Below are 25437 nucleotides of genomic sequence, written 5' to 3'. Positions count from 1 at the left end.
ATTGTCAACAAGTTTGCTGAGGCCTCACAACTCTTCGGACTAACTATCAGCCTCGGAAAGACAGAAGTTCTTCATCAACCTGCACCTGGATCAAATGCTTCTGTCCCGAGTATCTCGATTGATGGCACTCCACTTAAAGTAACGGAGAACTTTAAATACCTGTGTAGTGTCATACCTAGTGATGGATCACTGGATAATGAGATCAACGCACGAATATCCAAAGCAAGCCAGGCACTTGGCTGTCTGCGTGTAAAAGTTTTAAACCACCACAACATCCAGATGTCAACAAAACTGCTTGTGTACAGAGCTTTTGTTCTCTCATCTCTTTTGTATGGGTGCGAAACATGGACACTATATAGGTGTCACATCAAACAGCTTGAAGCATTCCACATGCGCTGCCTCCGCAACATCATGAAGATCTGCTAGCAAGACAAAGTGCCCAATCTCGAGGTCCTCAAGAAAGCCCAGATGACAAGCATCGAAATGATGATCATGAAGTCACAGCTACGTTGGACCAGTCATGTCAGCTGCATGGATGCCAACAGAATCCCCTGCCAGCTTCTGTTTGGTGAGCTCTCCCAGGGCATCCAGCATATAGGTCGTCCACGGAAACGTTACAAGGACACCATCAAAGCCGATCTGCAGTACAGCAGTATCAAACCTAGGGACCTTGAGGACGCCGCCAGCGACAGAAAACGGTGGCGTGCAACAGTTAGAAATACCTGCATCACCTTTGAGGAAAAGCGCTGCTGGCATCTACAAGAGGCACGTGAACGACGTTACAGAGCATCAGCAGTGCACAATCCACTGACCACGAACTTCCCATGCACCATCTGCAGCAAAATGTGCACCTCTGTAATTGGCTTGTAAAAGCAGCAAAGAATCCTGTGGCACCTTATAGACTAACAGACGTTTTGGAGCATGAGCTTTCGTGGGTGAATACCCACTTCCTCAGATGCATGTAATGGAAATATCCAGGGGCAGGTATATATATGCTAGCAAGCAAGCTAGAGATAACGAGGTCAGTTCAATCAGGGAGGATGAGGCCCCGTTCTAGCAGTTGAGGTGTGAAAACCAAGAGAGGAGAAACTGGTTCTGTAATTGGCAAGCCATTCACAGTCTTTGTTCAATCCTGAGCTGATGGTGTCAAATTTGCAGATGAACTGAAGCTCAGCAGTTTCTCTTTGAAGTGTGGTCCTGAAGTTTTTTTCCTGCAGGATGGCCACCTTAAGGTCTGCTATAGTGCTCTCCTACATGTTTTTGTATATTGCCATTCCTAATGTCTGATTTGTGTCCATTTATCCTTTTCCGTAGAGACTGTCCAGTTTGGCCGATGCACATAGCAGAGGGGCATTGCTGGCATATGATGGCGTATATTACATTGGTGGATGTGCAGGTGAATGAACCAGTGATGGTGTGGCTGATCTGGTTAGGTCCTGTGATGGTGTCGCTGGTGTAGATATGTGGGCAGAGTTGGCATCGAGGTTTGTTGCATGGATTGGTTCCTGAGCTAGTGTTATTATGGTGCAGTGTGCAGTTACTGATGAGAATATGTTTCAGGTTGGCAGGTTGTCTGTGGGCAAGGACTGGCCTGCCACCCAAGGCCTGTGAAAGTGTGGGATCATTGTCCAGGATGGGTTGTAGATCCTTGATGATGCGTTGGAGGGGTTTTAGCTGGGGGCTGTATGTGATGGCCAGTGGAGTTCATTCACCTGCACATCCACCAATGTAATAATATACGCCATCATATGCCAGCAATGCCCCTCTGCTATGTGCATCGGCCAAACTGGACAGTCTCTACGGAAAAGGATAAATGGACACAAATCAGACATTAGGAATGGCAATATACAAAAACCTGTAGGAGAGCACTATAGCAGACCTTAAGGTGGCCATCCTGCAGCAAAAAAAACTTCAGGACCACACTTCAAAGAGAAACTGCTGAGCTTCAGTTCATCTGCAAATTTGACACCATCAGCTCAGGATTGAACAAAGACTGTGAATGGCTTGCCAATTACAGAACCAGTTTCTCCTCTCTTGGTTTTCACACCTCAACTGCTAGAACAGGGCCTCATCCTCCCTGATTGAACTGACCTCGTTATCTCTAGCTTGCTTGCTAGCATATATATACCTGCCCCTGGATATTTCCATTACATGCATCTGAGGAAGTGGGTATTCACCCACGAAAGCTCATGCTCCAAAACGTCTGTTAGTCTATAAGGTGCCACAGGATTCTTTGCTGCTTTTACAGATCCAGACTAACACGGCTACCCCTCTTATAATTGACTTGTACAGTCATCAGAGGGCACACCATGAGACCAACAATAGATGATCTGCACAGATTTGTCATCATCGGATCGATGAACTACCAAGACACTACGGGATTTCAGTATTAACTGGACCATTATTTTGAAATGTGGCATTGCTATGCTAGTGTTGAACTTTGAAGCTTCACATACTGCAGATGAGTTCAGTATAAAGTAGGCAAAACTATATTGTCTGTGAGCAAATGAAAATGTGATAAAGGTATTGGTGATTGTTTTGCATCGATATTACACTAATTGTAAAGTACATATGGCATCTGCTATGGTTAGTTTTGGGTCTTCATACGGATAGTCTTGAAAGCTGTTTAAGTGAATGAATACCTGTCTATAAAAAATAAAGGAAAATGAAAATTTAACAAGCATGTATGAGGCAGTAAGGTTAGATTTCCTAACTTTGAGATAAAATGAACATTCAAAAATGTATACAGTTAATAAACTCCCTTTGAAATACTTTCCCTTTTGGTCACCCCCACAGGTGAAGAGCAGAAACAGACTTGAGATGCATAATTTGAATCTGGATTTTTGAACCCTTCAGATCTGTGGTTTTGGTTTTGGGCTAGCTTTATTTAGTTGAGAGATGAATAACCTATTGGCAATGGACAGTAATTTCAGCTCTGTTCAAAGTCCAGGAGAGCATTGTAATTGTACCAGTAGCTGCAGATGCTTTAAGGTTGATAGTGATTTCATTTCTGACCCTTTGGTATTAGTTTTTAAAGTTATGAATCACTATCATCTGTTGGGGTTGGGAGTGCTCAGGTTTGGACTCTGCCTGAAAGTGATTGCTTTTAATGTTGGCAAAATTTATGCAAAATTCTACCAGTCATGCTTTTCAATACAAGAAGAGAGGCTAAGACCTTTGCCATTGTAAAAAGTGTTTGTAGCCTTTCATGTTAACAGCTCTGCTGATGAAATGGCTGGTGATAAAAAGTTGAAATTTTGTGTGGAAATAGCCCTTACTTTAGTTAGTATCTTTCAGAGTTTTGGAGAAAATAGATTGTCTGAGTTTTGAGCTTTTAAAAATCATGTTCAGTGCAGAAGCAGTACATTGTCAGAATCAACTTGTACAATATCATTGGGAGTCTTGTGAATGACTTTTTAAAGATATTTCCAATGTGAGGGAAGTATAATTTTTTGTTTTACTAAAATGGCCACCATCTGGCATTGTTCTCAGTGGTATTGGAGCCATAGGCTGCCTCCAGCTGAGAAAACTATCCCTTCAGTAGCCATTGAAGGTGGAAGTGAGTTTACAAGTACTGTCTCTATAAAGTGTCCAAAAGTCGAGTCAAAAATCCCACCCCCCCAATCATGAGATCAGCTTAAAAATCATATATTTTTTAAAGAACCTCCATTCCCTGTGTACAACCAGGAAAGGAAACAGTAAAAGGACGTGGTATCATAACCTTAGTCCCAGATTTGGACCTTAGCGTCCAAAATATGGGGGTTAGCATGAAAACCTCCAAGCTTAGTTACCAGCTTGGACCTGGTACTTGCTGCCACCACCCAAAAAATTAGAGTGTTTTGGGGCACTCTGGTCCCCCAGAAAAACCTTCCCTGGGGACCCCAAGACCCAAATCCCTTGAGTCTCACAACAAAGGGAAATAATCCTTTTTCCCTTCCCCCCTCCAGGTGCTCCTGGAGAGATACACAGACACAAGCTCTGTGAATCCAAACAGAGTGACTCCCCCTCTCCGTTCCCAGTCCTGGAAACCAAAAGCACTTTCCTATTCCCCCAGAGGGAATGCAAAATCAGGCTAGCAAATCCAACACACAGATCTCCCCTGATTTCTTCCTCCCACCAATTCCCTGGTGAGTACAGACTCAATTTCCCTGAAACTTCCCAGAAAAGAAAACTCCAACAGGTCTTAAAAGAAAGCTTTATATAAAAAAGAAAGAAAAATACATACAAATGGTCTCTCTGTATTAAGGTGACACAATACAGGGTCGATTGCTTAAAAGAATATTGAATAAACAGCCTTATTCAAAAAGAATACACATCAAAGCACTCCAGCACTTATATTCATGCAAATACCAAAGAAAAGAAACCATATAACTTACTATCTGATCTCTTTGTCCTTACACTTAGAAACAGAAGACTAGAAAGTAGAAACTACTTCTCCAAAGCTCAGAGAAAGCAGGCAGACAGAAAACAAAGACCCAGACACAAACTTCCCTCCACCCAAAGTTGAAAAAATCCAGTTTCCTGATTGGTCCTCTGGTCAGGTGCTTCAGGTGAAAGAGACATTAACCCTTAGCTATCTGTTTATGACACGCCCCCCAAATTGCAGACAGTGGGGAAGCTCACTGGCGGCGATTTCCTTCTAGAACTTGAAAATAAACAGATTAATACAACACATGCACCTTTACATATACCCCTAAGTATATAACTAACAGACTTCTACATTTTAAGAACACTTTTTAACTACTGAATTCTGGGAAACTCTCTTGGGAGAGAGCATCAGCAACTTTGTTAGAAGCTCCTGTGATGTGTTGAATTTCAAAATCAAAATCTTGGAGAGCTAAACTCCAACGAAGAAGTTTCTTGTTGTTCCCCTTGGCAGTATGAAGCCACTTTAGTGCAGCATGGTCAGTTTGTAGTTGGAACCGCCGTCCCCAAACATATGGGCGTAGCTTTTCCAGGGCGTACACAATGGCATAGCATTCCTTTTCACTGACTGATCAGTGACTTTCCCTCTCAGACAGTTTCTTGCTGAGAAACACGACAGGATGGAAGTTGTGATCTGTTGCTTCCTGCATGAGCACTGCTCCTATACCACGCTCAGATGCATCCGTGGTTACTAGGAATGGCTTGTCAAAGTCCGGGGCCCTGAGCACAGGGTCAGACATGAGCATTGCCTTAAGTTGGGTAAAGGCCTTTTGACACTCATCAGTCCACTTAACTGCATTTGGCTGGGTCTTTTTGGTCAGGTCGGTCAGTGGGGCAGCGATTTGGCTGTAGTGTGGTACAAATCGCCTGTAGTATCCGGCCAAGCCTAAGAAGGATTGGACCTGCTTCTTGGACCGTGGGACAGGCCACTTTTGGATAGCATCCACCTTGGCCTGTAGGGGGTTTATGGTTCCTCGACCCACCTGGTGCCCCAGGTAAGTCACTCTGTTTTGGCCTATTTGACACTTCTTGGCCTTAACAGTTAGTCCTGCCTGCCTGATGCGCTCAAAGACCTTTTCCAGGTGTAGTAGGTGTTTGGGCCAGGAGTCTGAAAAAATGGCCACATCATCGAGGTAGGCAACTGCAAATTCTCCCAGTCCAGCTAGTAGACCATCTACCAGCCTCTGGAAGGTGGCGGGTGCATTTCGAAGGCCGAAAGGAAGGACATTGAATTCATACACCCCCGCATGGGTGACGAATGCTGACCTCTCCTTGGCAGGTTCATCTAGCGGTACTTGCCAGTACCCCTTGGTTAAGTCTATTGTAGAGATGAACTGGGCACGTCCCAACTTCTCCAATAGCTCATCGGTGCGTGGCATTGGATAGTTGTCCGGACAAGTTACCGCATTTAGCTTACGGTAGTCCACGCAAAAGCGTATTTCCCCATCTGGTTTGGGTACCAGAACCACTGGAGATGCCCATGCACTGGTAGATGGGCGGATTATACCCATCTGTAGCATGTTCTGGATCTCCCGTTCTATAGCAGCTTGGGCATGAGGAGACACCAGGTAGGGTGGGGTTCTGATTGGGTGAGCATTACCTGTATCAGTGGAGTGGTATGCCCGTTCAGTCCGTCCTGGGGTGGCTGAGAACAATGGGGCGAAGCTAGTGCACAGCTCCTTGATTTGTCGCCGCTGCAGACGTTCCAGGGTGGTTGAGAGGTTCACCTCTTCCACGCCACCACCTTTTTTCCCGTCGTAGTAGACACCGTCAGGCCACTCAGCATCCTCTCCCTGGACTGTAAACTGACAAACCTGTAAGTCTCTGGAATAGAAAGGCTTGAGAGAATTAACATGGTACACTTTAGGCTTTAGTGAGGAATTGGGAAATGCTATGAGGGAGTTTACAGTTCCCAGGCGCTCTTGGACCGTGAATGGCCCTTCCCATGATGCTTCCATCTTATGGGCCTGTTGCGCCTTCAAGACCATAACCTGGTCTCCTACCTTGAAAGAACATTCTCTGGCATGTCTGTCATACCAGGCCTTTTGCTCTTCCTGAGCATCCTTTAGGTTCTCTCTAGCAAGGGCTAAAGAGTGTTGGAGGGTGCTTTGTAGGTTGCTTACAAAGTCCAGAATGTTAGTTCCTGGAGAAGGCGTAAACCCCTCCCATTGCTGCTTCACCAACTGTAATGGCCCCTTAACCTCGTGACCATACACAAGTTCAAATGGTGAAAACCCTAAACTGGGATGTGGTACAGCCCTGTAGGCAAACAGCAACTGCTGCAACACTAGGTCCCAATTATTGGAGAATTCGTTGATGAATTTTCGTATCATGGCCCCCAAAGTTCCATTGAACCTTTCCACCAGGCCATTGGTTTGATGGTGGTACGGGGTGGCAACCAAGTGATTCACCCCATGAGTTTCCCACAGTTTTTCCATGGTCCCTGCCAGGAAATTAGACCCTGAATCTGTAAGGATGTCAGAGGGCCAACCTACCCTGGCAAAGATGTCTGTTAGGGCCAGGCACACAGTGTTAGCCCTGGTGTTGCCTAGAGCGACTGCTTCTGGCCATCGGGTAGCAAAGTCCACTAAAGTCAGTATGTACTGCTTTCCTCTGGGCGTCTTTTTTGGGAAAGGGCCCAGAATATCCACAGCTACTCGCTGAAATGGGACCTCAATTATGGGGAGTGGCTGGAGAGGGGCCTTGACCTGGTCTTGAGGCTTTCCCACTCTTTGGCATACCTCACAAGACCGGACATACTTGGCAACGTCCTTGCCCATCCCCTCCCAGTGGAAGGACTTCCCCAACCGGTCCTTGGTTCTGTTCACCCCAGCATGGCCACTGGGATGATCATGGGCTAAGCTTAAGAGCTTCCCCCGGTACTTAGTTGGAACCACCAACTGTTTTTGCGGCTGCCATTCTTCCTGGTGTCCACCAGAAAGAATTTCCTTGTATAAAAGTCCTTGGTCTATAACAAACCGGGATCGATTAGAAGAGCTGAGAGGCGGTGGGGTGCTCCGTGCCGCCGCCCAAGCTTTCTGAAGGCTGTCATCTGCTTCCTGCTCAGTCTGGAACTGTTCCCTTGAGGCTGGGGTCACCAATTCTTCCTCAGACTGTGGACTTGGGCTTGGTCCCTCTGGAAGCGATGTAGGTGATGGGGTTGTTTCCGTTGCTGGTGAACCGCTCTCCGCTGGTGCACCTGAGGGTATTTCAGGCTCTGGCTGAGCCTTTTGGGTATGGCTGTCTTTTGCTTCTGCCAGTTCTGGCTCGCTGGCGCCCTCTGGCGTTGAGTTTGAAGATGTGGTTGCACTTGCTGGTGCTGGTTGCTGTTCCAGTTCCGGGCCTGGGACTGGAGATGCTGTGGCTGTTTCAGTGGTAGGCATGGAATCCGGGTCCACTACCTCTGTCTGGGTCTCTGGTAACACAGACGGGGCCTCTGTGGACGGCTCAGGAACAGGAATGGGTCTGGAAGCTTGCCTGGTTTGGCTACGTGTAACCATTCTCACTCTCTTGGTCCGCTTCACCTGGTTGGCCAAGTCTTCCCCCAGTAGCATGGGGATAGGATAATTGTCATAGACTGCAAAAGTCCACATTCCTGACCAGCCTTTGTACTGGACAGGCAGTTGAGCTGTAGGCAAGTCTACAGCTTGTGACATGAAGGGGTAAATTGTAACTTTGGCCTTTGGGTTGATGAATTTGGGGTCAACGAAGGATTGGTGGATAGCTGACACTTGTGCCCCCGTGTTTCTCCACGCAGTAACCTTCTTTCTGCCCACTCTCAAATTTTCCCTTCGCTCCAAGGGTATTTGAGAGGTATCTGGGCCTGGGGATCTTTGGTGTGATGGTGGTGTAATGAACTGCACTCGCATGGTGTTCTTGGGACAGTTGGCCTTGATATGTCCCAGTTCATTATACTTAAAGCATCTTCCATCTGACGGGTCACTGGGCCGAGGTGAGTTACTGGAGACTGGTGAGGTGGAAGGGTAGGGTGTCTGTGGATTTACTTGGGTGGTATGTGGGGTCTTTGGCTGTCCTCGGTTGTAGGGTTTATGGTCTGTGTGCCCCCTGGGGTAATCGTTCCCCTTGACAGTAGCTTTCTTGCTTTCTGCCAGTTCCATCCATTTGGCTCCAATCTCCCCCGCCTCAGCGAGATCTTTGGGTTTTCCATCTTGTATGTACCGTGTGATGTCTTCAGGAACACCATCCAAGAACTGCTCCATTTGTATGAGGAGGTGCAGTTCTTCCAAGGTTTGAACGTTTTTTCCTGTTATCCAGGCCTCATAGTTTTTTGCAATGTAGTAGGCGTGTTTGGGAAATGACTGGTTTCCACTTTTGGGTTCTGAAGCGCCGACGGGCATGATCTGGGGTTATCCCCATTCTGTATCTGGCCTTGGTTTGAAAAAGTTTATAGTCATTCATTTGCTGCTTAGGCATTTCAGCTGCCACCTCTGCTAAAGGTCCACTGAGCTGTGACCTTAATTCTACCATGTACTGGTCTTCGGGGATGCTGTACCCAAGACAGGCTCTTTCAAAATTTTCCAAGAAGGCCTCGGTGTCATCACCTGCCTTGTAGGTGGGAAATTTCCTGTGCTGTGGAGCAATAATTGGCGCCGGGTTGTTAGGGTTGGCTGGCACATGCAGCCCAGCTTTTGCCAAGTCCAGTTCATGTTTTCTCTGTTTTTCCTTTTCTTCATTCTCTTTTTGTTGTTTTTCCATTTCTTTTTGGTGTTTTTCCATTTCTTTTTGGTGTTTTTCCATGTCTCGGCGGTGGGCCGCCTCTTCTTCTGCTTGTTTCCTTCGGTAGGCCACCTCTTCTTCTTCTAGTTTTCTTTTGTGTGCTGCCTCTTTGGCTTGTTCTTCTCTTTCTTTCATCTCCATTTGTCGCCTGTGTTCAGCTTCTTTGAATTGCCCTTCGGCCTCAATTTTTGCCTTAGAAGTCATGATTCCTGTTTTCTTGTGTTGGGGTGCCCTCCGGTGTTTATCTTCTGAACTGCAGGTTCTCTGTTGCCTCCTGAAGTCTGCCTAGCAACAGTGCCTTTAGCTAATCTTCAATGTTAAGTAAACCTGAAAAACCACTTTATTTGCATGTATATAGTGCTGGTAATGACTCCTAATGGGAGTGCTATTGCATGACAAAAGACCTGTAACAGCTCCTTAATGGCTTCTTGCTTAACATGCAAGCCACAAACTGCCAGAGAGAGCAGAAAAAAAAATTCTCTCTGGTTCCCTTTTAAAACCAACTGTTTCTCTCTGCTAAAAAGCCCTTAGCAGAGAAAAGAAAAATATAATATTCCTACTGGCTTCTGGATTCTGTCTATCCCACCACTGCACACCATATCATAACCTTAGTCCCAGATTTGGACCTTAGCATGAAAACCTCCAAGCTTAGTTACCAGCTTGGACCTGGTACTTGCTGCCACCACCCAAAAAATTAGAGTGTTTTGGGGCACTCTGGTCCCCCAGAAAAACCTTCCCTGGGGACCCCAAGACCCAAATCCCTTGAGTCTCACAACAAAGGGAAATAATCCTTTTTCCCTTCCCCCCTCCAGGTGCTCCTGGAGAGATACACAGACACAAGCTCTGTGAATCCAAACAGAGTGACTCCCCCTCTCCGTTCCCAGTCCTGGAAACCAAAAGCACTTTCCTATTCCCCCAGAGGGAATGCAAAATCAGGCTAGCAAATCCAACACACAGATCTCCCCTGATTTCTTCCTCCCACCAATTCCCTGGTAAGTACAGACTCAATTTCCCTGAAACTTCCCAGAAAAGAAAACTCCAACAGGTCTTAAAAGAAAGCTTTATATAAAAAAGAAAGAAAAATACATACAAATGGTCTCTCTGTATTAAGGTGACACAATACAGGGTCGATTGCTTAAAAGAATATTGAATAAACAGCCTTATTCAAAAAGAATACACATCAAAGCACTCCAGCACTTATATTCATGCAAATACCAAAGAAAAGAAACCATATAACTTACTATCTGATCTCTTTGTCCTTACACTTAGAAACAGAAGACTAGAAAGTAGAAACTACTTCTCCAAAGCTCAGAGAAAGCAGGCAGACAGAAAACAAAGACCCAGACACAAACTTCCCTCCACCCAAAGTTGAAAAAATCCAGTTTCCTGATTGGTCCTCTGGTCAGGTGCTTCAGGTGAAAGAGACATTAACCCTTAGCTATCTGTTTATGACACGTGGGAATACAGAGGTGCAGAAAATGAGACTGTGACAGTCAGTCAGTAGCAGCATGTGGGGGTAGAAGGAGGGAGACTAATGGGTCACAGGAATTTAAAACAAAATAGGAAAGAAGGCTATTGGAAAGCAGAGAGGAAGATACCAATGGCATGTTGGTGAGATAGAGAGACTGGGGAAGGGAATGTGGAGAAAGATACAGAATGGGAGGCAAGGTGGTGTGAGGGGAAGGAATGAGATTGGGGACAGAGTAGGACAGGGGAAAAGATGAGCAGAGTGTGGCTGGCAGAGAGCATGGCAGGTTGAACACATAAGGATTGGGGAATCTGGAAAATCAGGGAGGGAGAATATGAAATAACAGATGCTGTGATGGAGGAAAGAGTACAGGGATAGAAAAATATAATGGGGAAAGGAGCTGTGAGAGGGATGGAGTCAGGAGACAGAGGGGGTGAGGTGAACAAAAGTGTGCACAGTGACTGGGGAGGCATGAAGAGGTACAGAATGGGAACTATATCACCTACAGTTTAGAGAGTAAGTGGAGCCCCTGTCCAAACAACCTGAGATGAGACCTACAATTCAGTGTATATTTTAAATTTTCAAACTGAAATAATTCATAACCAAATGAGTGGAGAGATGCCTCCCTCAAAAAGGTAAAAAGTCAGAAAACAGACCCTCCCCCCACAAAAAAAGCAAACAATTCATTCATATTTTACTTTTAAGCCTATGATTTGTCTGGGATTTAATCAATTATTTAAAAGGTTCAGGTTGCCATGTAGAGTTCTGCAGAAGTTTCTCCTAGCGAAGGATGGCTCAACAGTGTATGCCTGTATGACCAATTTAGCTCAGTAGTGAATAGTGTTATGCAGACCTGCAGTAGCTTAGGCAAGGGCATCATGCACAACTTGTTAGGAGCAAAGGGTTTGAAGGAAGGCACCTACACACTTTATAATTAAAGAATGAGCAGAGAGTTTTCCCGGTAAACGATAGACTGCTTTCTCTTCACAGTGAACAAAATGTATTGGTTGCTTTGCTTGTGTAGACTGCATTTTATTTCCATTTAGGATTCATTTTGAAATGTTAAAGCTGAGCTAATCCTAACATAAACAAACCAATACACAAGTTGGGAATTCATCAAAACCATTACACTGTTCCGATGGAATTTTCAAAGGCATTTAAGGTTTAGATTCACAAAGGTAATTTAGGCTCAGTGTTGGAACACCTACCTTTAGGCATTGTATCATCAAATGGAATCCACAGTCCTGAGCTAGACTCCTAGGCTCCCAGTACAATGCATGGGGAGAGCTGGGTGCCTTGAAATAGGATTGACAATAATCAGAAAGATGAGCAGGGAGTGGCCTGTAGACAACTCCCAGGAGAAGGGCAGGGCCTAAGCCATACCCCTCAAAGGGAATTAGGTACCTAACATTAGGTGTTTCCCTTGGTTTAAGATTCACAGCCTAATAGCCCAATTGCTAGAGAACTAACACGAAGACCTGACGACATGAAGACCTAGATGCCAGTCCCTGCTCTAATGAATATTTAAATATTTTATTCAAAATGGAACAACTTCAACAAGGCACGTTGAGACTGAGACTCACCTCAGAATACACCATTGCCCAGAGCTTAGGGCACTCACGTGGGTTTAAGTCCCTGCTCCACCTCAGGTCGAATTGAGACTTAAATCCTGGTGTCTCACAGACTGGCTGAGTGCTACAACCATTGGATTATAAGTAACTGAATTACTATGCTGGCTGGGTCTGTGTGTGGCACATCCATAGACAGACAGTCCCTAGCAGTTTTGGCTCCAGTAGGTAACAAGAAGAGTAGGACAATGGATCAAACTGGCTAGAGAAGTCACGGAATATCTTTGACTGGAGTTTTCAAAAAGAGACTGGAGAGCCATTTGTCTTTAATGGTTTAGACCAGTGGTTTAGACCACATGCGGCCTGTCAGGGTAATCCATTGGCGAGCCAGAAGACAGTTTGTTTACATTGACTGCACAGCCGCCTGCAGTTCCCAGTGGCTGTGATTCACTGCTCCTGGCCAATGGGAGCTGCAGGAAGTGGCAGCCAGCACATCCCTGCAGCCGGTTCTTCCTGCAGCTCCCATTGGCCAGGAACAGTGAACCATGGCCACTGGGCTCTTCAGGCGGCCATGTCTGTGGAGGGTCAATGTAAACAAACCGTCATGCGGCCCGCCAGCAGATTACTCTGACAGGCTGTGTTCAGCCTGCAGGCTGCAAGTTGCCCACCACTAGTTTAGACATAACAAATCCTGCAGCTTGGCAGAGGACTTGATTAGATGATACTTGCATTCCGTCCTACCCCTATATATGTTGATTTTTGAGGATCTAAATTTTGGATTTTACCACCCAAAGTGGCAGTGGATCTAGCCCTAAGTGGAGCACTTGTCTAGTGCAAAGAGCCCATGTCCTGTTTATTTTCAGTAGAACTTGTGTTCTTAGGTTATTTAAGCACTTTTGAATATTGCATCCCTAGGGTAGCATCCTTAAATTTAAAGGCCTTTTTTACTACTGAAAAAGAAGTAGTACAAATATGGATTTTTAATAAGGAGTTTACAGTTATTTTAATAAAGGCCAGAAATATTGTTCAGGAAAGCAGATACTAGAATTTATTGTTTTGTAGGCGCTTCACTTTATTCATTTTGCTGAATTTCTTTACTACTGTAGCATGGCACTGTAAATGTTGCCAGCTTAGTCTTCATGAAGAAGTGGAGCGGTAAATTGTGTTATGTTTTGTATTATCCTTGTGTATCACTAAACAATGCTGCATCAAATTGAGCTCCTATGTACAACATCTTTTTACTAGAAAATCCATCAATCTTAATAAATTCATGCTGGCAAATAGGGCAGACTTCTCCCTTCTCTCTTCTCTGTTTATAGGGTCAGGGAATGGTGGTTCTTGCTTTACAATCTTTTCATAAATGTAGAGCTTGTCTACATGGGAAGAAAAGCTATATTAGCTAAAGGTGTGAATTTAAAGTGCATTAGTTAAAGCGCAATAAGTCCTTGTGTGGATGCACTACACTAAACAGACTTTGCTGATGCTTATACTGATAGCTCTCCCAGCATAACTTAGTGCAGATACAGCATATGCCAAAAAAAGGAGTTTTTCTGCTGACATAATAGCATCCCCTCAAACAATATTAGTTATGCCAACAGAAGCACTTTTCTGTCAGCATAGCTGCTGAGTGTTTTTCTGACACAACTTTGTAGTGTGAACCTATACTTAGTTCACATTTGTGAATTAAATTAAAGTGAACTAAAGCCACTTTCCTTCTGAATTATAGCGTCCACAATGGGGTTTAATGCGCTTTAACTAATGGAATTTCAATGCACACCTACAGGCCATGTCTACACAGTGGGATAATGCAGGCTTATGTGTTGCGCATTAATATGTCTGTGTAAACTCTGCTGATGTGCACTAAAAGTTCCATAGTGAGCTTTAATGTAGTGCTGTTTGAAAGGCCTTTATTAACAATATACATCTGTGAATGGTTAATAAAAATGATGGAGAAAAGAATTACAAATGATTTAGTTTGTCATACATCATGTGAAATAAATGCAAGGGGAAAAATTAAAAAAAAAATAAAAATTGGTATTTGTGAAAGGTTTGTTTCCTTGATTTTTATTAAGCCTTTCTTATTGCTGCTTTACTCTCTGTTGCTCCAGATTTTTCCTCTAAGCAACAATCAGAAACATGGGCTGCACATATAACAGGCTTGGGGAGGCTCAGCCTCCCCCCAATAAAGAAGGCTGGCCATGCAAGGGGCAAATGCTGGATGCATGTCACCTCCCTTTGGAGATGTGCCATGTAGACCCACCACCGTGACCTTTGTGCCTTGGGAGCAGGAGTGCTGGAAGCTCACTAGAAGTCGGTGAGGCCACTGGCACCCAGACTGTGGCCACAACCCTGCTCTGCCTCTTCCCTTGATGCCCTGCCCTGCCCTGCCCCGCCCCTTCCCACCCCACTCCACCTCTTCCTCCGAGGCCCCACCCGCTGCTCACTCCTCTCAGCCCCTTTTCCACCATCACTCGCCCTTAAGGCAGGAACAAGAAGGAGGGCAATGCCTTCCCACTTTTGAAACTGACGAGGCCGTGGCCCCCTGTGCTCCCCCTGTTCTGGTGCCCTGTAGATATAAAGCTGAGTTGCTAGAGCATCATCACAGCAGCAGGAGGAGTCCCACAGCTGGGCCAACTGGTGAAAGGCAGAAGCTGTAGTGTCACTGGCTGGCCCAGCTGTGGGACTTCTCCTCCTGCGTGCTGATGCCAGAGAAACTCTGCTTTTGGGCACTGGAACCGGAAGGACAAAGGGCTATGCCCTACCACTTTTTTCCTGCCTTAAGGGTGAGCGATGGGGTGGAAAGGAGCGAGCAGTGGGCTATGCATCAGGGGAAGAGGCTGAGCTACGGTGGGGTCTTGGGGGAAGGGGCTGGTTGCGGGGAAGGACCTTAGGAGGAGGAGGAGCAAAATAGGGAGGCAGGGGCCATGGTCTGGGTGCCAGTGTCTCCCACCCATACAGTTCGAGGGAGCTTCCAGCACTCCTGCCGCGTAGCCTCCCCAAACAAAAGACTCACTTGCAGCCTATGACCATGGATGTTACCAGTGATTCACTTGTCTGCAGGAATTTTAATTGTCAGTATGAGCATTTTATTAAAAACCAAAATCTTCATGTGCCATCTGCTATGCACAGTATATATCACTGCATAGATTCAAATAAAAGCAATTGCACAAGTTTGTGTTACACAATAGAAGTAACACTGTAGGAAGAAAAAAACAAGTCAGTGGCAGAATGAAGAATAAAATTCAGGAATCCTGGCTTCCAGTTCGGTGCTTTAACCATGGGAAAATACTGCCTCTTTCATACACACATAGGCTGATTTTTTTTTTAAATTTTAGTCACTGAAAGCCACCTAAATAACTGACCTTTTTAGAGATGTAGAGTGCCTGTGCAACCCACTGAAATGAATGTTGAAACATAACCATAACTTCCTAGCCCACATTTGGTCACTAGCCACCTTTAGAGCACTGTTCTCCTTTCCTCTGCATAGTACAAAGACCTGAACTCTTAGGGGTAGAATGTGGAGATTGAGTGGGTTGGGAGGAAGGAATGGGGAGAATGCTGATGAGAACATGGGGATGCACATACCTATTACGAAAATAACCTAGCCCCAGGCTGATCTTTTCCATGGAGGCCTACCCTGTCTGGGATATCTGGAGTCAAAGAGCTACTGCAGAGCAGACAATGTGGAGGCATAGGACTCCTATGGATCCCCCAGGATCTGCTAGGTGTGGGGAGTATGTCTCAAAGCAACACCCTAACACCCCTAGATTTACCATATTGGTATGACTATGAGATATCTTGTACAGAAAATGTCATGTGAGGTGTCAATGGAAAAGTTATGGTTTGCTGAATGTGGTTGTCTTGTTTGTATGCATGTATTGTCTTTGTGTCTGAAGTTGTGAATATTGACTCTGTGCCTGTGTTTCAATGTCCTTGCTCCTGGGTAACTCCGACAAGTTAGTTTACATCTAGTCTAACCAGCACATTGTGAAGGGACTATTCAAGGTAATGGCCCATCAATGAACAGAGTGGGCCATGAGAAAAGCGTATCCTCAGCTGATGGGCTTTCCTATGAATGCTTCAACTAGTATATAAATAACGGTTGCTATGACTCAGAGAAGCATGCAAGGACATGTGACTAGATCATGCTCTTCTGGACTCCATCTTGTGCCTGTACTTTTCCACAAAGTGTGCTGGGAACTTTGTTTGAAACAAAAACATTCCCGCCACGTGGAAGAAGCTATAAAAGGGGGAGTGACATATATATATTTCCTGAAGCCAGATTTCCACAGATTTGGATGGCTGCCAAGAGTTTAGAATTGCAATTGGTAATTAAAATTAATCTAGCTATGATTGGGGGAACAATTATTGATTAAAATGATAGCTGGAAAATTCTAAAAAGTAGTGTTTACTAAACCGTCTCCTTTTCAAATGTTGGTCTTGAATTCACAGCAATGGGGTTGAAACTTTGCTTCAGTTAAAATTAAAGGAAAACCTATTAAATGAAATAGTATTCCAAATCATTTTTGTGACAAAATATTAATGAAAACATTGCTATGGGCATAAATCTGTATAACGCTGAATAGCAATATAGCAACATCTTCCTCATTCCAATCAATACCTAGGAACAGCAAAGGCCTACAGTGTGTGATGGCCTTTCTCAACAGGTGTCCTCACTTGGTGGTGAGGAAAATGACTATTGTTTGTATGAAACTATTTTAGCATCACTGTGAGCTTATCAGAGCCTGTTTCATTGCCTGTTAACAAGCTGCACTTATTGCCAGGAAGTGTTTAAGCTGATAAATGTTGTCAAATTTCCTTTGAAAAATTTTTCTGGTGTTTAGTGTGAGTGTTAGTTTTAATGATACCAAAACATATGTTTTATTTAACACGCTGATCATTCCATTCACTAAGTATACAAAAATATCTAAGTCAATTAATATGAAGAATCTCAACATGCTTATGCTAAATTTAATCAGGCACATTTACAGTTAATTCCCATTAGGATTTCAAACCTACCAAAAAGTAGGACACATGTATATCTTCTGGGTGCTATTCTACAGTCCAGTTTACACCTTCTTAGGTTGGATATATAATTGAAATCCTTCCTTTTATAATCACAACAAGCAGATAAATATTATGGAGAGAAAATAGTTTCTGCATTACTGAAGTTGGAAACAAGGGACAGGATATTAATCTTAAACTGATGTTCCTGGTCACAAGCAAGTGTGCAAATTATTTGAGCTCACTTGTATATTGAAAATAAATGGCATTATTTGTGACACATGCCACTGCAGACTATTTGAGAGCACTGTTTAAGGCAAGATTTCAAATGATGATGTCAAGGGAGAGGAGGAGTCTCATCAATCCAGTGATTGGGAAGGCTTGCAAAAGAATGGCTGGGAACAAATGGAGCTAAATTGTATGAACCATCCAAGTTTGTTAACAAGAGGAAAAAAAGTAAACATGATAGTTTCCTTAGAGCATATGTCAATTCCACAGTGTCAACAGCTGAGATTTGTGTGGTAGAGATTCTTGATGCTAGTAGACATGCTTTGCATTGCAAAGTACCCTCAAAGCTCATTTAAATGGCCAAGTGGGCTTCCAGTAGTAGCTTGTAGCTAACTGCAGTGACTCCACCCCTTCACAGCTCCTGTGGGGCAGAGAGGGAACATACTGGGGGAGGAGGTAAGGCTGGAGCATAGTGCATTATGGAGATCCCTGAGTGCCTCATTTGTCCTTGACAGATGTTAAATTAGAGCAGCCCCAAGTCTTCTGTAATTCATGCTGGGGGCAAGTTTGCCCCATGTAGCACAGAGGTAGTTTAGAGCCATGTTCTCCCACCTCTGACCAGTACTAAGTGCAGCTTAACCAGATTTGAAGAATAATACCTTGTGGATTTCATTTTCTTTTAGAGTAAGAGTGGTGCTACTGGTCTTTAAAAGAACCTTGCCTTTCACAGGTCTTTTGTACAACAGATTAACCCTTCTTACATTCTTCCTCACTGATCATTGCTTCACCTGGCTTCTTCAATTTAGCTACAGCTGGATGTCTGGTGTCTAATAGAAACCAGTTTTTAGGAAGCAGCTGAAAAATTCACTCTTTGACATGAGCTGGGGTGAAACCACAACTATTAACCTTGCAAGGAAAGTAAGAGCTTTTACTTTCACGCACTAGGGAAAGTCAGAAGAAACAAAACTGAATTGAATTAAGGCTTTTCTTTTATTGGGAGACACTAATCTGTCCATTTTCTAACAGAAGGTAAATTTCAGCCACCCTGCACTGCATGGTTAATGGAGGGGGGAGAAGAGTGAAATAAAAAAGAAAATGGGTTTCCTTTGTGCTTTGGGGAATGGCTGAAAGCTACATTGCTGTTGTGATTTTAAAAAAGATAGTTAAATACCATTCACGCAACATCTGTATGTCTCCCTCTCATATTCCAGACCACTCTCCCCAACACACATTCCCACGGAGAGAAGTAGGCATTCATCGTGGGGGTGGGTGGGGCCTAAAAAGTAAAGGTGAACTGGCCCAGGATCTCATGAGTCCAATTTCTCCCTATCATCTAGTACTGTCACTCCTTTTAAATACACAGAAAGTCAAGGGAATGATGACAAAACACATTCACTGCTATACAATCCCTTGAAAGAAGGATCTCCCTCACACCCTAGAAAAGGAGGAGAGTTCCAGAGAGCTAAAAGTAGAGAAATACAAGCAATGTGCTAATTATAAGAACTAATAGAGAGGTGGGAAGTTCCCACTATATGAAAAAGCACTTGCAATTTTGGCCAGTGGGCTAGAAGTCAATGGACTTATATTTAGAGGCACCTTTGAAACTTCTATGCATTTGTTATAAATACACATTTAAAAATAACCAGTTTACTCTTGAAAAAAACATGATCTAAATTATCCCTTTCCACTTCTGTGAAATCACAACAAAGTGGTATGGTGTTACATTAGCTGTGCATAGGACACTGTCTACAGAATTATTATATGTGAACTGGTTTACATAAGAGTGACTGTATAATGTTACAACATTAATTTGAGTCTTACTGATATCTGAAATATTTGCAGTTATGCTGTGTGATTGATGATGACAAATAGTTTTAGATTGAGCATTAACCAATAAGAGTCTAAAGCAAGGAATTAGACTGTAGAATAGCAACTCAGGGGAACTGGGGAAGTCACATTGTTTGGGATTATTTGGAAGTTATTTTGAATATATTATAGACAACAATCCAGCATTGGTAGGGGAGTGGACTAGGATCTAACTTAACAGGTCAATTTGTCTTTGATTTTGTGACATCTATAGAATTTTTTAAAAAGTGAATAAATGGCAACATTGAAGCAGCAATCAGAGGGTATTTTTCTTAATATTTGCATTTGGTTTATATTATAAAAGGAGCATCCTTACACAGAATAGTAATACTTAAAACTATTCTTTTGTGTAGCTAGTGATATAAATGCTTGCTGCAACTGAATGAATAGAACTACAAGCTGCAGGCTTCTTAGTCAACGTATTCTTTCCTTCTTGGAAAGAAATAAACATTGGAGGCAACTTTGCATCTAGTCTGTGGCCTTGGCTACACTAGCAAGTTACAGCGCAATTAAGCAGCCCCAGGTGCCCTAGCTCACTCCCCGTCCACACTGGCAAGGCACATAGAGCGCTGACTCTGCAGCTACAGCACTGCTGGTACTCCACCTCAGTGAGTGGAATAACATTTGCTGTGCCCGCACTGGAGCGCTGTGGCACCAGTGTGAATGAGTGTTGCGTTACTGCACTCTGAATCGCTGCAGGAATGCGGATATGCCTTTCAAAGCTCCGTTTCTGACAACCGGTATGCTTATCTGCTCTGAGACAAAGCAACCATTACTGTGGAATGCTGTGTGTGAGAGAGAGAGACGGGGTGGGGGGAAAAAGGGGGTTTGCTGCTGCCTGAACTTACAAGACAGCATGCTGACATGCCCTCAGCCCCCCAAAACCCATTCTCTCTTCCCCCCACTACACACAACACATTCCCTGCACACTCCCTGTCACACTCCACCCCACCTCCCCCATTTGAAAAGCACATTGCAATCACTTGCATGCTGGAATAGCTGCCCATAATGCACCACTCCCAGTGCCGCTGCAAGTACCGCAAATGTGGCCATGCCAGTGCGCAAGCAGCTATCAGTGTGGACGGACTGCAGCACTTTCCCCACTGCGCTCTGTGAAGGCGGGTTTAACTCACAGCGCTCTACATCTGCAAGTGTAGCCATGCCCCGTGTATGTGAAATATTCCTTCATGAAATTGCAGTCATTAACACTTGAAGCTCCCCTTGTTTATTAGCCAAAGCTACCTGGCAGTGAATCACAGTGTAGGAAAACAATTTATGTATCCAATACATAGATGATAACATGGATGGGAGGAATAGGAGGTTTGGGAAGGAAGGAGTAAAGGAATGCTTCTTTAGGGATCTTAAGGAAATGCCCCCGTCCTTGATGCAAAACAAAGTAGAGATTACAAAGGCTTTTCAGGTAAACGTCCATTGTTACTTGTGAGAGAAACTCCCTATGCTATACTCAGAATTTGAGTCCTCTTCAAAAAATAATAATACTTGGGACATACAGTTCTTTACAACTTTCAAGAAATTTATATGCATCCTAGTATATTCAGGATGCATTACACACACACACATAATGGGTTTGTATTTGCCATTAATTCTCAGACACAGAATCCATAAGATATGTACCTAGTATGCTGACCAGTATTGTCACTGTTCTGTCTGTATCCATCTGTTTCTTGTCTTACACTTAGATTGGAAGCTTTTTGGGGGGCAGGGACCCTCTCTCTGTTCTGCAGTTATATAGCATATGGCACAATGGGACCTAGTCCATGACTATGGCTCCTAGACACTATGGCAACACAAGTTGTTGTTGATGATAATAATAATAAAAATTAATAACAAACTATTAAACTGGAAGAATCCTTTCATTGTACCTCCAAACCTTCCAAAGTACTTTCTAGTCCTCTAAAGGATAAAGTTGGGCTCACTGAGACTACAGAGTCCTGTCTTCTGTGGCCCAGTTTGATCTTAATAGCTCATCTAATTAGAATTCAGTGAGACTGTTTTGCTCAAGGCAGAGACTTGCAGGCAGGGACTCTTAGTTTCCACTGGTTGAAACTGCACCTTAAACATACAGGCATCTGCAACCTCCTACATTTTATGCATCCCATGGTTGAATAAAATTTGAGTTTACATGGTCTAGTTTATGGTTAGGCTTGGTAGTATTTGATTTTTATTTTAATTTTTATGCATAATCTCAATGTTTATTTTAAAAGATTTGTTTATAGATTTAAATTTTCACAGTTGTGATGGGGGGTACTGGTCAGGCAATTATATAATGACAATAGACATTGAACCTCAAAAGGTTAAAGCTTTATAAACCATTAACACAAATTATCAACCTCACATATCAAAATATCCTTAAATCAATAAATGGTACCTGTTTTTACTGTTCATTCATTAGCCCACTTGTAACCAGCTTAATTCAAAAGTCTTAATGATGGGTTTGACTCTAATAAGATCTCAAGCAGCATTCTTCTTTAACTGTCTGTATATTTTGATTATTGATGGAAATATTTTTCATCAATTTGTGTGTATAGAGAAATCGATATTTACTGATGATAAATCTGATGCTTCTAAGCTTATTTATAGTTGTTCTTACATGTAAACTTTGAAAGTGTTTTGCAAAATGGCAAGTTCATTTGTCTTTTGTATAGAAACTAAATTTTGTTAAATTACGTATAAATGCGTAGCTGTGGATGACTCACCTCACCTCACCATGTTTCTTTTTGCCTTTGTCACTTTCAGGACCGGTGCAACCATTTAGGCGATCTAGCTAGTCGCCTAGGGAACTAGGATTTGGGGGGCACCATTTTCTTCGGCAGCAACCGCAGTGGCCAGATCTTCGGTGCCCCGGTCACTGCCGGCATTTAGGCGGAGGGAGATGGGGCAGAGGAGCGTGGGGAGGGCCGCCTGCAGCAAGTAGAGGGAGGGGAGGCACGCAGGGGAACTCCCCGCCCCAGCTCACCCCTGCCCCACCTCCTCCCCGAGCATGCCATGGCTGCTTCACTTCTCCTTCCTCCCAGGCTTGCGGTGCCTAAGATGATTGGCGCCGCAAGCCTGGGAGGCAGGAGAAATGAAACAGCGACAGCATGCTCGGGGTGGAGATGGAGAAGGGGTGAGCTGGGGTGGGGGGGTGCCTCAGGTGGGGGGTGGGGAGCTGCCACAAGGGGGGCGACTCAGGGCAGAGGGGGGGAGCTCCTCAGGGCTGAGGCATGGGGAAGGGGGGGAGGGCTCAAGGTGGAAGTTTCGCCTAGGGCGTGAAACATCCTTGCTCCAGCCCTGGTCACTTCTGGACTGGATTACTTCAGGATGCTCTGTCTAGGACCACAACTGAAAACAACTCTGAAACTCTGAGTAATCCAGAAAGGAGCTGTCCACTCATTTTGTAGAGCTCTTTGTAGAAAGCATATTGCATGTGAAGTCCAATGGCTGCACAGTCTTCCAGTTTGGTTTTGGTTGCAATTCAAGGTATTGGGCTTTTGATCTAGAAACACCATAATCGGTTCATTCCTGTGTACTTTAGGAGCCACCTTTTCTCTTTGAGATCAGCTGAGATGTAAGAGCTAACAAACTCCAGTTTTAGTAGGGTGGGGGAACAGGTGGTGTAAAGTGTTTCAATGAAGGGACCTGGACTCTGGAACTTGATATTCCTGTTTGGTCCAGCAGATCCAGGACTAGTCCTGGGGTGTGCCCTGAAAGTTAATCTATTTTCCCAGGATTTTCCTGAAACTGTATGATAAGTGTCACTAAGTGTGTTGAAGGAGATGGGATTCGGAAGGTTGATTGGTACAGCTTTTGGCCATCTCTGAATCTTGTATGGAATTTGAAATTGATTTGCACATGCCTCTTGATCTTTGAAGTTGATTTTTTTTTATTTTTAAAAAATCTATTACGTAAAGTGCCCAAAGGAAGAATCCTAGGGATTAAAATTAGTGTTGGCAGCTCTATAGGGGTAGAACAGTGCAAAAAGCTGATATACTATAGCTGATATACTATGGTCAAACTTACTGACCCTCCTAGATGCATACAACAATCTTCAGAAGTTTGAGAGCCAGGCCCCAGCAGGTGTGCCCTTTGGAGGTAAAGACCCGAGACCCCCCCTCCCCGCTGGGCAGAAACCAGAGGCAACACGTGTGGCAGGGCACATAAGGTCATTACCCCCCTGCCCTCACAACTTTACCAGGGTTTGTTACTACTCAGTAACATGGTGCTGTCAGGCCTCCTCCCTGCACAGAAGCTGCTGCAGCCAACAAGCTGGGAGCTGCAGCTGTGGGGAGAAGCAGCGGCAAATATCTGGGAGCGGAAGTGAGAGACACTGCTTTTGCTGCTGCCTCTCTATGCAGAACAAACACCTGGGAGCTGCAGCCCCTAACACCTGGGAGCTGCAGATTGGGGCCGCTGAGGGTAAGGGGTGTGTGTGCCTAGAGGGCATAACTCAAGTTGTTAAGGGGTCTGAACCTTTACATTGTGCCCCCCACTTTCAGCAGGCCCTAGTCCCTAGCAGCAACCCCTAGCCCCACCACCCCACTGCAGGGCAGAAGCTCTGAGTCTTCCCCCCATCCAGTCTGGTAGGCAGAGAACGGGAGAGGGCATTGGGGTGGGGTGGGGGGCTCTGCGAGATGCTCTTTAATTGTAAAAACAAGCCACGGTTTGGCTACCCCAGTACTATAGTGATGTTGGTTGTTTTTGTGTTAACATGAGTGTTATGGTTTTTTTTTTTTGAGGACTTATTTTAGATAAAATAATGCAGAAAACCTTTTATGCATGACATTCCATGACTAGAGAGCATTTAAAATGTACAGAAAACGTATCCTCTTCTATTCCTACTTTTTTTTCTGATCAGGTACTTCTGTTTCAAAATATGATGAGCAATCCCATTGGAAGTTTCAAGGTCTTAAGAGAAACTGGTGGATTTATAAGCAATTACACTTGCTTGGAATAGTTTTTAGTATGGGGGTCAGAGTTTCACTGATGATCAGAGGCTTTTTCAGTGAAAGATTACACTTTTATTGTGTCATGTAATGAAGAACAAATGTGTATTATTACTGAAGAGATTTTCACATCAGGTTTGTTTCTGAGGTTTTCTGTGGAGCACATATGCTCTTAAATCCTCTAGAGCTTTTCTCTCCTCATCCCATTACAGTAATATATCAGAGCCCTTTCAGAACAGCAGGTGTGCTTTATTCTATCTTTTTTTATTGGTGCTCATAAAATTAGTATCAGACCAGTTTGGTGTAAATAAATTTCACACGAACTGTCTGAACAGTTATGGAAGCAACATAAAACAGCTTGCCAGGCTAATGCAAAGGAAAGCATATTAACTTAAGTGTTAGATTTGCTGGAAGTTTGAGGATGCCCATGGCATGCGAATACTCTCAAAAAGTCAGGAGAATTTGTAAGGAAGGGGTGGTGGAGAAGTCTATGCCCTTTAAGAAATCCTGAGTTAATCTCCTTATTAAAGCCTACTGTGCTAGTTGATTAAGAAATCCTTGTTGGATAACTTTCTGTTACATGCAGATGAAAATGCATGATCACTTTAAAACTGCAGCAATTTGCTCTAAAGTACTTTGTGGTCAATATGTGGCTTATCTTGTTATGTGCATTAACATTTAAACACGGTAGATTGTTAGAGAGGTGTGCACAAACACTCCTATGGTTTGGGAGCAGTTGGTTGGAAACTACAATATATATTTCTGTTACTGCTTCAATTATCTAATCGGTTATTGGAGAAGTAATATAGCAATGTGACTACAGGCGAATGTGTATGTTATCCAAGACAGCGATGAGGTATGGTAGGACAAGAATTTATTTTGGAATTAGTTTATAGAAACAGGATTTAATTAATATGTCAGCATTTTCTTTTTGAATTGGTTTCCCAATTTTTACCCTGTTTCCAAAGTGCTGCCTTTGCGTCCTCAAAATGCTAGTGCTAGCGATTTAGGGTCTAAATCCAATTTGAAGGAAGCTCTTGCTATGGGGAGTTTGAATTAGAGCCTATAAAACTGTGCAGTCTGCAGTAACACAATAAAAGGATGAAATCCGGTGATCTTAAAAACTTAGCAATGTATGAAATCCTATAGAACAACCTCTCTGTAATTGAGCGATGTATTTCTGCTAGATGCTTCTGCT

The 25437-nt window shown here is 43.9% G+C and overlaps 1 protein-coding gene and 1 long non-coding RNA gene across 3 annotated transcripts in view; one reads left to right on the top strand and one right to left on the bottom strand.

The window, feature by feature from the left end:
- The window catches only part of GPC6 (glypican 6), a 1185284-nt gene that overhangs the window by 156305 nt on the left and 1003542 nt on the right, over positions 1-25437 (top strand). The gene's annotated exons all lie outside the window — the stretch shown is intronic.
- LOC127050764 (uncharacterized) lies at positions 4182-10597 on the bottom strand. The gene is made up of 2 exons (XR_007774273.1): positions 10428-10597; positions 4182-4399 (listed from the first exon to the last, which is right to left on the bottom strand). It is a non-coding gene; the product is annotated as an uncharacterized LOC127050764 (long non-coding RNA).

The sequence above is a fragment of the Gopherus flavomarginatus genome, chromosome 1, assembly GCF_025201925.1.
Source record: "Gopherus flavomarginatus isolate rGopFla2 chromosome 1, rGopFla2.mat.asm, whole genome shotgun sequence".
In the NCBI taxonomy this organism is placed as follows: Eukaryota; Metazoa; Chordata; order Testudines; family Testudinidae; genus Gopherus; species Gopherus flavomarginatus.
Note: the sequence above shows the minus strand (reverse complement) of the source record. Positions and strands in the feature narration are given on the sequence as shown.